This window comes from Grammomys surdaster, unplaced genomic scaffold (assembly GCF_004785775.1).
Source record: "Grammomys surdaster isolate TR1022 unplaced genomic scaffold, NIH_TR_1.0 129, whole genome shotgun sequence".
Classification (NCBI taxonomy): Eukaryota; Metazoa; Chordata; class Mammalia; order Rodentia; family Muridae; genus Grammomys; species Grammomys surdaster.
The window spans coordinates 12,705,548-12,717,942 of NW_021604587.1; the positions used below are offsets into that span (position 1 = coordinate 12,705,548).

Genomic DNA, 12,395 nt, shown 5'->3' on the forward strand with positions numbered 1-12,395 from the left:
GTTCAGACCAAGAATGGCTTGCATTCGGCAAATTAGGGAAACAGAAATTAATCCTGAAAGCCCTGGGGAGTTGTGGAAGGGTTTTATAAATAATGCTCCGAGGCTTGTTTTGTGCAGATTTCTTTAGCTGATGTGAAGAATGAAGTCATAGGCAAAGATCTAACATTATAAAGTAACAGTTTGTGTGTCTCTCTTCCTGCAAACTGTAAACTACTACATGGAAGGGCAAAAACAACAATAACAACAACAACCCCAGCACCATTGTAAAGAATACCTGCTGCTCACTCCAGAGCCAAGAGAATACATGATTGACAGATGAGGGATGGGGGTGGATTATACAACTGGAACAATTAGGGCATAGAATGACAAGGATATTGTTATGGTTATGGTTTGAATCTAAGATGTTTACTACAGGTGTATGTATTTAAACCATTAGTCCCCAGCTGTTGGTGACAATTTTGGAGGCTGTAGAACCCTTAGGAGGTAGAACCTAGCTAGAGGAAGCTGGTCACTGAGGAACAGGTCTCATGCATGGCTATCCATGTTCTGGTCAAAGGTTCTCTCTTCTTACTTATCAGCAGTGATGTAAATGTGCAGCCTCACATGCCTGCTACCCTGTACCTACCAGCTCTGCCCATGCCTTCCTGGCCAGAAGGGAGTGTACCTTCCCAAACTGCGAGCCAAAATAAACCTTCCCACTTTTGTTTCTTGTCCTGCATTTGTCATAGCAACAAGAAAATTACTAAAGTCATAAATTTGGGCAGAGAGATGCAAAAAGAGAAAAAAAATGACAAAGAGCTATCAATGTGGGCGGGGGGGGGGGAGGGACAGCAGACCTGCTAGATAAGCAACTTGTTACCCAAAGCTTTAGAAACTGAGATAAGACATATATTTGAAGTGAAGTTGAGGGCTTCTGTTTGGGGCATTATGACCTGCAGGTACCCATAGGACTTCAAGGTCAAGATCTCTAGCAAAGGATGCATTTGAAACTCAGACAAAAATTTACAGCTACGGGAGTTTTCAGTAAACAATAAACTGACAGAACGGTAAAAGCAAAAGAACCATCTCCTACAGACAGAGTTTTAGAGTGGGCAATGTAGAGGCCTCCAGAGAACACCAGGTCAAGTGCTGAGTGCTGAAGGCTCTTCATGAAGCTCTGCCTCAACACATAAAAACAATTTGTGTACAAGGGACAAGAAAGTCTTCAAAAGCAGGGACTTGAAAATCTACGGCGGGAACCACAAAAATAAATCAATAGAGCAAAATCTGTTTACTCTGAAGTGGGGATGTTGCACCTTAGCTGGCGATTCTGGGACTACATGGCAGCAGAGGCGAACAGCCGGTGTCTTGGTCTATAACCTTGGATCTAAGGAAAGGTGAATCCCTTCCAGCTGCCCGATTTTATGATTCTAATCAAGTGCCATTGCTTATTCACAAAGAACAAATGCACAAACCCAACAGAGCAGCCTTCTCCTTTTCAAACAACAGGAGCAGAAACACAAGACAGCAGCTAAAGCTGATCATGTGTGGAGCCTTGTTGCTCTGCTGAACAAATGAGAAAACCCGAGTTTGTTCACGTCTTCCAAGGGATGCTTAAGATTTTCTTAAATTGACTTCTTCGAAGGAAAATTACCACTAATAACTTAATTACTTCCTAGTCTCCCCCCACCCTGGATACCTGATAATTAGATAAAAGAATTTAACAAAATATTAAAAGCAAAGGAATGACTTCCCAGGTCTCCAATTTAATAATGACAGGCATTATGAATCCCTTCACCTCTAAACCTAACCCATCAGGTAAACATATTAAGCTTCCCATTCTATGATTTTACCAAAGAAAAATAGTCTATTCCAAATGACACTGAAACACTGCCAACCAATGCTGCTCGGAGGACAATGAGTCTTACTGGTAGCAGCCATGTGATACTGTGGAACAATCTCAGGTTTCAATTTAATTGTTGTAGCTAGAGTTTTATTTTCTTTTTCACAAGACAGACAACAAGTTTTCTGCTCTGCTCTGACATCTAGCCTGCTCCTCCAGCACGGGGAGTGGCTGACCTCTGGCACTCGCCTCTCCTGACCACTTAGGAGCTCTTCCCACCCTGCCCGCCATGCTTAGTAGCTTTTATCTGGGTTCATCTATTTAGGTGACAGAGGTAGTTTTACTTACATTCCTGCTTTCCTTGCTGTATTACAGAGCCACCATGTCCCCTACAAAGGTCATAGCTCCAGATTGTTTCTTCTTGCTCCTTCCCTCCAGTCACAAAGCTTTGGTCTTCCTTGCTAGGCCACACTTTAGCACTGTGCTCATCTGCCCACAGTTTCTAAAGGGTCTCCCTTAGAGCCCTTCCCAGAGGACTTGGCTTACACATATCTTCTAGTCAGATCCTAAGACATAGGCTTGAAGAGTGAGTTTTCACAGACACTGTCAAAGAAAATTGTCTGTAAACTGTGATATACAATAAGGTTTCCATAAACCAAGCATAGACGTTTTTGAATATACGAGGTTTCAATGCCAAAGAAATCTAATTGAATCTTACTGTATTTCTACAATTCTCAATGTGCTGTAAAAAATAAATAAATAAACATACAGAAGGCATACATTCAGTATCTGAATGTCCCTGCCAAGCTAACCAGAAGTTTGTTTTTACAGTAGGTATCTGAAGAAACAGCTGAAGGATACAGACCCACCTTTGGAAAAGAGACAAGATACCATTTTCCTACCATGTATTTCTATCAGGATATCCTGACTCTGACTCTGAGATTCTAGCTCCAAAGAGCATGCCATCAAATTCTGAAAAGCAACTAAATGGATTTATATTATTGTTGATAATTACAATTATCAAAGCTGTCATTCTGAAAGAGATCAATATCAGTGACCTAGATTTACTATGTTCCCCAATAACTCTTGAAATGAAAATACAAAGCAGTTTCTAAGGTACACAGTTCTTTTTGTCTACGATTCATTTCTCAAGCAAATTGAAATTAACTTCAGGTACTCATTAATGGCACTTAGTAAGTCAGCATTGCCATTGATCCCTCCAAATCTCTTGGGAGAAGATATAAGGGATTCCAAGTTTTCTAGCCTTCGTTGTAGGCTTGTTTGGTTGGCCTGGGTTGGGTTGGGTTGGGTTGGGTTGGGTTGGGTTGGGTTGGGTTGGGTTGGGGTGTTGGTGTACTGAGACTGGGTCATGCTTATATAACCCAGGCTGGCTTCAAGCTCAACATTTTCTTGCCTACTGGGTGTTAGGCTTACAGGTAAGTACTGCTAACCCTAGCTTACAGTGGATTCGTTGATAGTTCTACACAGATGTTGTTCAGCAGCCAGCAGTTTGTATTGTCAGGACTCCACAGACGGATACTCAAGGCCCTTAGATAAAACAGAGTGGTATTTGTTTACACACACCCCTTATATATCATCTCACTATTTGTAGTACCTCATACAGCATAAATAGTTATAATAATGTATTGTTCAGGGAATAACCATCAAAAATGTCTAGGGCTGTAAAAAGAACTCAGTTATAGCGTGCCTGAAATAAATATGTACATGTTCAGGACAGATACTTTTTTCCCCCAAACAATTTTGACCTGTAATTATTTGAACACAGGAACTCAGAACCCAGAGCATGGAAAGGAGACTACATTAGCAAATCTGAATGTACCAATAAGCCCAGACAGGCATTTTTAACCCCCTAATTAACTTAATTGTCCAAGGTCAGTATCAATCTGTATTATGCATCTGCCCTGTGGGCCCTGACTTCTCTGAACACAAATTCAGGATGCTTATGGCACATCCCTGTTGGAGAAGGCCTAGTATCTCAAAGCTAAGCAAGATGATCAGAAAACAGACTTTTTACTCTGATTCCACAAAATACTTCTTTATTAAAGGGCTTTCACATTAGCCCCTTAACTGGAGAATACATTTTTACTAAGAACTGTAGTTTAAGTAAATGATTTCTTTCTAAAGTCATTTCCGGGCATACAATATAACTGAACTCTAAATGAACTAGGAAAGCTGGGTAACAATTTGGGCTACGTTTCAGTTAGAAGATCCATTTATATGCATAACCTAAGGTTCTGTGAGACAGAAATTCTATCAGGGACCTTTATAAAAAGGCAATTTGACTCTGTTTTCTCTGAATTTTAAAGGTGCATAAGTCTTGTTGACCAAATAATTCTATTTCTTGGAATTTAGTAATAAATTTTCACACAAATTCATGAAGACCAATGAGAAGAAATCTTCTATCTTTCACTGTCCAATCATGAGAAAACCATTAATGCCCACTGATAAAGCACTACAAAATTGTATGTCTTACCAGACTCTATACAGTGTTACAAAGATGAGATAACCAGTATCCAGACAATAAATAAAATTACCATAAGATACAGTTATGAAGACAAAGTAAGTCACAAAAAATAAATGTACTATGATGCAGTTTATATAATAAAATGCAGCTGCATGTACAGTATGATCCAATTTATGTAACAAGAAAACTACGTATATGTATTTGTGTATGTAAATGAATGGACAAAGAAGGGGGAGAGACACTTGCAGCTGTTACCAATGGTTATATCTAGGGAGGGTGTAGGTGGGAAAGAGTACTTTACATATTGCTTCTGTATTTCTGCATTGTCATTTCAACTGGAACATATTAGTACATCACTTACATCATTTTAGAAACCAGCGGAAATAAAAACTCAAAATTCCAGAGAGGGCTTTGACTATGTAGTCAATAACCAAACATCAGTAGATACAGGAGAACCCTACTCAAGGGACTACATTTCCATTTGACCCAAGGTGATCTCCCATTGAAGACTGAGAAGGAAAACTTAGGGTGGGTTGTGGGTGCACCTTGAAAATACTCACATGCAGAAACAAATCTAACTTCTCAGTATTCAGGATAAATATATAGTGCAACTGTCAACACAGGGAGAAATTATCCCATGATCTGCAGAATTCAACCAGTGACAGAGGCAAGAGAGCTCTCTGACCCCATAATAAGGGAAGTCACTCATTTCTCTATGCTAAACTGATCACATTTCAGAGCACTGTCAAGAAATGAGCTTGAAAACCATGTCCCGCCTCTCTCAACTCTGAATACTTGTCTTAGAAAATGGGGCGAGAAAAAAAAGCCAGATATTCAGAACTCTATGCTCATTGAAAAAAGGGAGAGACTATATAACAAATTTTTAAACCTCCTCCTTAAAATAAAAAGTCTGAAAAAGCAAATAAAACTCATGACATTTTCTAGGGCACAATGCATCTGAGAATTGACACTTGACAGAAGGACCAACATGGGAAGTCTCAGGCTGAATTCCTGTCACAGATGTGCCCGGTTTGGCAATAACATGGATTGTGTGCATGCAAGTGGAGGCCAGAGGTCAACCTCCCGTGTCACTCCTCAGTTGCAACATCCTTGAGTTTTGTTTTTTGAGACATGGTCTCTCACTGCCTGGGGTGACTGTCCAGCAAGCCTCAGGATCTGTCTGTCTCTACTTCCCTGGCTCTGAAATTCTCTGGAATAACACCACTATTCCCAGCTTTGTTACATGATTCTTGGGCTCTGTCTCAGGTCTTCATATCTATGTGAAAATCATCGTATCAACTGAGCAATCTCTTCGGCCAAACTTCCAAGCATTTTTTAGTTTATTTAACATATCTATCTTATGTGTACGAATTTCAGTCTGCATGCATTGCTATGCAGCATGTATGTACCTGGTCCTCACAGAGGCCAAAGAGGGCATTAGATCCTCTGAGACTGAAATTACAGATGGTTTTAAGTCATCGGGAATCAATCCTGGGTCCTATTAGGGAAAAAAAAAAAGGCCAGTACTCTGAACTAGCTCTTCAACCCCATCCATGCACTTTTAAATGAGGAACTTTGCCATTCCAGATATTCTGTATCCTTGCTTCATTATAAAATGTGCATACAGTAGCAGACTCCTCTGGCAGCTCCCCCTAGAAAGGGACACACCTAGGCCAACACACCTAAGGTCCTTGACACCTGTTCAACAACAGCTGTGCATGTGGTTTACCTGGCTCCTCAATCAGAGGTCACAGCAAACTCACTGAAGACATAAAACTTTGCCAGCTGAAAACTGGCTTTTGAGAGATGACCTTACTTTTTTTTTTTAATGTTTTTATTGATTATTTGGAAATTTCACATAATGCACTTTCCAGTCCTCCCGGGCCCACCCCTCACCCTTATGATATCTCTCAAAACCAATAATAATAATAATACCAGATCTTTACATTCTTAGCCCCCTGTCCAGGCTAGCATGTATTAATCCCCTCCTTCAGTCTTCCAGTCTATGCAACTGCAGAAATAAAACCCCTAGAACAAGACTAGAGGTCAGGGCCATCCTCAACTTGCTATTTAGATTCCATCTCCACAGCAGTTGCCAGAAGCACATCTGTTACATCTAAGCCAAGCCACTTAAAAGAACTGCCACACCATGTTTTGTGGTGAAAGAAAGAGAGGGGGAGGGGAAGTGTCACTTCTGCAGTATGCACTATACCAACTACAGGTAACACAAAGCCTTGATTTAAAAGCTGGAGTTCTGGGCTAACATGGTGCTTGCCTATAATCCCAGCCTTTGAGAGCCTAAAGCAAGAGGATTTGCAGTTTGGAGCCAGCGTGTGCTACACAGCTAGACCCAAAAACTAAACAAAAAAAGGTTTAGGTGTCAATCTACTTAGATTACGATCTCAACTCTAAGCCCATCACGTGATTAACCTCCCAAATATAAGTTCTCCCCAAATGTAAACCCGAGAGGCTGTTACAATTCCTGCCCTCCCCGCCAAAACAAGTATCTAGGAAGATTAAATAAAGTGGCATGTTTCATGTTCTGGTTTGGGGGTTTTGTTTTGTTTCCTCTTTGCGGTTGTTATTGCTACTATGAGCAGAAAAGTTGAATGTTCCCGCTAATGCCCATGGGACCAGAGGAGGCACGATGTGCCCCTAAACATCAGTGGTCCCCAAACGCTTCTCATGGATGTTTCCGTCCTCCTAAGGCTAAACTGCTTAATATGGTCTCTTTTTTGGCCTTGTTGGAGGACACAGGGGCCCTGGGGATGGCATCTGGATCCTGCATTACAGTTCAAAACCTCACACTTGCAGAATTTTAAGGCTATTAAGAGCTGAGTAATGTTGTATTCCTCCACCCAAACGCAGTCACAGGGTGAGATGAGTCCAGAGAAAGACCTGGCATCAGGAGGTGGCCTGTGGGGTCACTGGAACGTTCCCTGATTGCCAGACGGGAGTCCAAGTATGCACGTTACATGTTTTAAATGGAATGCTTCTGCATGGGCTTCAACAAAGAAACCAATACCCTCTTCCCTGATGGAGGAAAGTGAGAACTGTGGGCAGTGATCCTGGTAGCATCAGTGAGAGAAGGGGGCGGGTGTCACAGCAACAGACGTGCTGTTCCCAACACCAATCATCCAGCACCAGGGGCTTGGGGAAGGTATTCTTTAATAAGAGAGTCAACCAAGGGTCTGAGTGGACACGTGGGGCCACATGGACAGCACAGGACATTATCAGGATGGAATCTCAGGGATGACTGATTCCAGCACTTTAAGATCTCAATATCTACTCATGAAGGCAAACCCAAAGCACAATTTCCCCACCTATCCATCCACCAACTCTAAGAGTGATCGTGCCTCAGGTCAATGTTCTCCACATTCTAGGGGTTATGTTCCATTTCTGCAGTCTGCTAAATGCTCTAGACTCTTCTAAGTATTTAAAATTAAATACCACTTATAAGTACCACAGAAATGAATCACACTTACCAAAATAATAAGTTTTTTTTTAAATGAACTCACACGGGGCTGGAGAGGTGGTGCAGCAGCTAACAGCATTTGTTGTTCTTCCAAGAGGACCAGGATTAGGTTCCCAGTACCCATGTGGTGACTAACAACCTTCTGTAACTCCTGCTCTAAAGAAAAAAGTGCCCTCTTCTGGCCTCCTAGGACACATGGTACTAAGACATACATGCAGGCAAAATACCCAAACGCACAAAATAAAAACAAATAAATCTAAAAAAGTAACAAACAAAACAAAATCAATTCGCATGAAATGAACATCTTTTCAACCCATTGAACACCAAAGGCTAACAATGAATGGCTCTAGTTCATGCTGCAATTGTCACTTGGAAATATATAAAAATTAAAGACCTACCAGCTATATTCGTGGACTGTGTGCAGACCTCAGTGATATAGATCTGAGGTGAAGGCCTCGGGTCTAGGTGGGGAAACAAGCTGTCTAACTTAAGTGAGTGTTCTGTGCTCTCTCTGGATCAGCCACTCAAGTTGAGTCTGAGTTACTCGTTCTCCCTGCCTCTTAGGAAATGGCTACTTTAGTTCATCCACGCTAAATAACATCCTTTAATTGTTTAGGAGGAAAAGAATGCTTTACAAGGGTGATGTATGCTAAAGTGATGTTCTGCCTGTCCCTCTCAGTAGCTAGAGGTGGAATTCCCCAAGGGATCATGTGAGAACTGTGAGGGAGACTCCCAGAAAAGGGGGAAATTGATGCTCTGTGCTCACATGGTGTATAATATCCTCATTATAAACAGAAGTTGTGAGAGGTCTTCCGAGAAGACTCCTCTTCTGACCCACGGGCCTGTCCACCTGTTTTGTAAAGGAGACAAAGGGTCCAGTTCATAGCAAGCCATTTTTTTTCTAAAACCGGCCATTCATTCCACTCAACAAAATGATGTCCTGGCTAAGATTTGAAAGGGAGGGCATTCCTACCTCCCTCTGGGATCTCTGGTCACACCTTCCACAGAACAACAGCAAAGGGAGGAGAACTCAGCCAGGCTCTCAGAAAGTGACGTTCGCACTCACGTGAAATGAGTTTGGCAAATAAAGATCACTCGAGAAGACTTTTTTGAAGCAGGCTGCACTATAAGGACAAGGCAGGACTCTCAGTCATCTACTTGCTGCTGTATTAGTACTCGAGTCTCCCCACACCGCAGGCAATGTGAACCCATTCTCTGTTGGCCGTAAAGAACCAGAGGCACGACTCCTCAAGGCAGAACTGGAAAACAATATTACAGCTTGAGGAAGCAGTTCTACTTTAAAGGGTGAGGCTTTATCAAAGGAAAAACTATTACGCAGAAAAATAAATAAGAAGGGATAGAAGCAAGGCTATCCTATGCCCTGGGTATGACCCTGGAATAGGAAACAGTGACATAGACAGCTCTGGGAGTTAAACAGTATCCTTGCAAACAAGGTTAACATTTGAACTTGAGCTGCAAAACCAGGTGCCTGTCAGTGCTGGGGGATGTCCTTATTTCTCAAGAGGTGGTTAGCCTCCTGAACCGACTCCTTCACTTAGGAATCGAAAGTTAACTATTTACAAACTGCAGTCTGGATGTGAACTACCAATAGTGATCAGTAAACATCCTCAGGGTCCTTGACCTCATTCTAAGTATCGAATGCAGAGCGTCTTGCTTTTATGGAACAAACCGAGAACAGGTTTTCAAAGCATGTGTCATCCCTGCTAGTAAGGAAGCAGTTTTCTTTAAAAGCTCTTACTCTGGAAGTGGTCACAAATGACATTAACTGAGTCCTACCTAATGTGCCTCATAATTTTCATTTGTCAAGTAATATTTCCCCAAAATATCTGAGTCCACTATTAAGGTGTTTGTTGAAAGTGTGAAAATTACAAAAACTATTCCTTTCTATAGCACTATTACCTAACTGCTCTGGTCCAAAAATATCTAATTTATTTGCAACTTAAGATTTTAGAATAATAAAAAAAACAAATTTGGCAGCTAATTATTAACTTTATAAAAATCCACCAATTGATCAATTCTGACAAATGAGTTTTGCATGCACACCTAAAAACCTGAAGATGACAATCAGACACTGTCCCCAGAAGCTTATATCCCAGCCTGTCACAACACAGCATGCCACTGTAATGGGTTCACATACAACATCACAGCAACCAATTTCATATGAAGAGTAGGTAGGCAGGAATACAAGGCAATCATTTAGTCATTCAATTACTAGTGGACCAAAATTTAAAACAAATTAGTAGTAGCCTAAGAAAATAGCATGTTCACTGGGGTTGCCAAATATGTACCATGTTGCCCAAATCAGCAGTATACATTGATCTACAGGCAGCTGGATACATTCTTGGAAAGAGAGTAAACAAATACATTAACACCAGCACTAAATGGTCTCTATTGGGGATGGAAGGAAATGTTTCAAGGGTGAGACAAATCTTTAAAATCCACTTCTTCAAAAGCTGTTTTGGAACCTTTAAGGGTTTTTTAATGCCCATATTTCCGTATCTGATATGACAGAAAGCACACAGCCTGGATTCCGGGGCATGTAAGTTTAACATCATTCACATTTTAAAAGACACAAATATAAAGCTCGCAAAAGAATATTTCAACACAAAGCCCTCCTGCGTGGGTGTGCATTTGTAAAGTAAAAGTAGAATTATTCCAACAGATGTAAATGTGCTCTCTGTGATCAAATGGAGTCTTTTGAAATTCTGTTTTGACAGTTACATATAAAACAGCATTTCCACAGCGATTAATTCAGAGCTGGTAGTGATATCATCAAAGCTAAATCAAAACTAAGTTCTGATAGCTGAGTAATAAAAGCAGGAGGGAAGGGAAGCACGCTCAGGAACCTAACGCTCAGCACTCTGCAGCACACAGTTACATGCAAAGACACACTCATTCTGTCAACCAAGTTTCACCAGCATAAAAATGCTCAGGAAATGCTATTACATTTTAAGAGTAATTTTTTTTCTTACAAGAGGTTTCCCCAAGATACCAGTCATTTATTAAATGTCTACAGTGTAAAGAGATGATATAATAGATCAATACACCAGTTGAAAAATATGCAAGACTGTTCTGTGGGGAAAAAAATTCTAGATTACATAACACAGACAGTCAGGGATTACACCACAAGGTCCTGGTGAGCTGAATTTCTGATCCTCTGTATCATTCTGCAACTTAGGATATCAAAGTTTGAAGGGCTTACAACAGTCTGGTTGCAATTCAAACACATCTTTAAAAAACAATAAGTCTTAAAAATACTAAAAAGATCAAGTTGAAATTTTACACACACACACACACACACACACACACACACAATCTTCCTACCCTAAACAGTAATTCTTCACTTTCTGAGCTCCTTGGAGTCTACCCAGGTAAAGTCACTGATTGCTCTTCCTGGTCATCTTTATTTTATGGTCTGATTTCTCTTTAAAAGAGAAATTCAATTCTTTTTCAAATCATTATACACCTGGCTGTACTTGGACGTTATCGCCAATCATGGTTATTCAAAACATTATCTCCACAATGGATAATTTAAATTTATGTACCACCACGCATTCCACGTCTACTTCAAAAAACGGCAGCTGTCCACGAATGTTTTGCCCCAAATTAAATCTCAAGCCCCTTGCTTTAGAGAAATAGGAAGAATCACTATAGGAGTTTAGTTTTTGTAAAAGTCATATCTCCAATGTACGCATATTTGTGGAAATATAAGACATTTGCCTTTCTTTCTAGAAAATGCTGTTTTTTATAACTCTAGAATTGTTCAATTGGAAAATTCTGTGTTTTCACACTTAGATTCAGGAGTTTACAGAGTCTAAACTCAGAAATTGTACAATATAGACAAGGGTCTAATTGGCTAAGAAAAAACAACTTTAAACTTCTGAAAATAAAGCAATGTTCTTTTACATGCTTTTAGGAGGCCCAGATACTGTCCTGAAGGAGCACTTAGTCTGTCAGTGTCAACTGGAAACGGTCTATCATTCTTAAGCTGTCCCCAGAAGACGCTGAAGATGCACACGCACACACATTTACATGCGTTGCACAGTGCCAACTATTTCCAACCAAAATAATCATATACACGTCGAGGCGAGCTATTTCTAGCGCAGAAGAGGGTGAACGTCCGGGTAGGCAGAGGAAACCCAGTAGCAGATGATTGCCTGGGAGGCGGGTGGCGGCGGGGTCCCCTGCCTCCCGCGCAGGACGCCTCGCACCCCGCACCTGCACCGGGTCCCCGGCAGGGCAACCGGGGGCGCGCGCGCGCGTCCGGGACGCACCCGCGGGAAGCCGAGTAGCCCGGCGGGCTGGGAGCGGCGGGAGCATCCCCGGGCGGGACCCAGAGCGCCTTTTCCTACCTGTCACTTCGAGGCGAATCGCTGCCGGGGATGCGGCCACCGCCGCCTCTGGGAGCCCCGCTGTGTACGCGCGCGCGCGTGTGTGTGTGCGCGCGTGTGAGAGCCTGTTTGCGGCGCGGCTCCTTAGCCGCTCGCGCGCCGCCACCCCCTCCCCGCCGCCGCGGCCGCCGAGCCCCTCCGGCGCCGCCCCGCCCTCCGCCGCCTCCGCCCCCCACCGGCCTTCGCCTCCCCGTCGCGCTC

General features: G+C 42.1%; 1 protein-coding gene across 2 annotated transcripts in view; it reads right to left on the bottom strand.

Annotated features, from left to right (window-relative positions):
• Plcb4 (phospholipase C beta 4) overlaps positions 1-12,201 on the bottom strand; it is a 361,998-nt gene extending 349,797 nt beyond the window's left edge. Inside the window, exon 1 of one of the 2 annotated variants that reach the window (XM_028754855.1) lies at positions 12,156-12,194. The gene's annotated coding sequence lies outside the window, so the exon portion shown is untranslated. Of the gene's footprint in view, positions 1-12,155 lie in introns of both variants that reach the window. The other variant, XM_028754872.1, reaches the window with a different exon arrangement.
• Between the last annotated feature and the right edge of the window lie 194 nt (positions 12,202-12,395).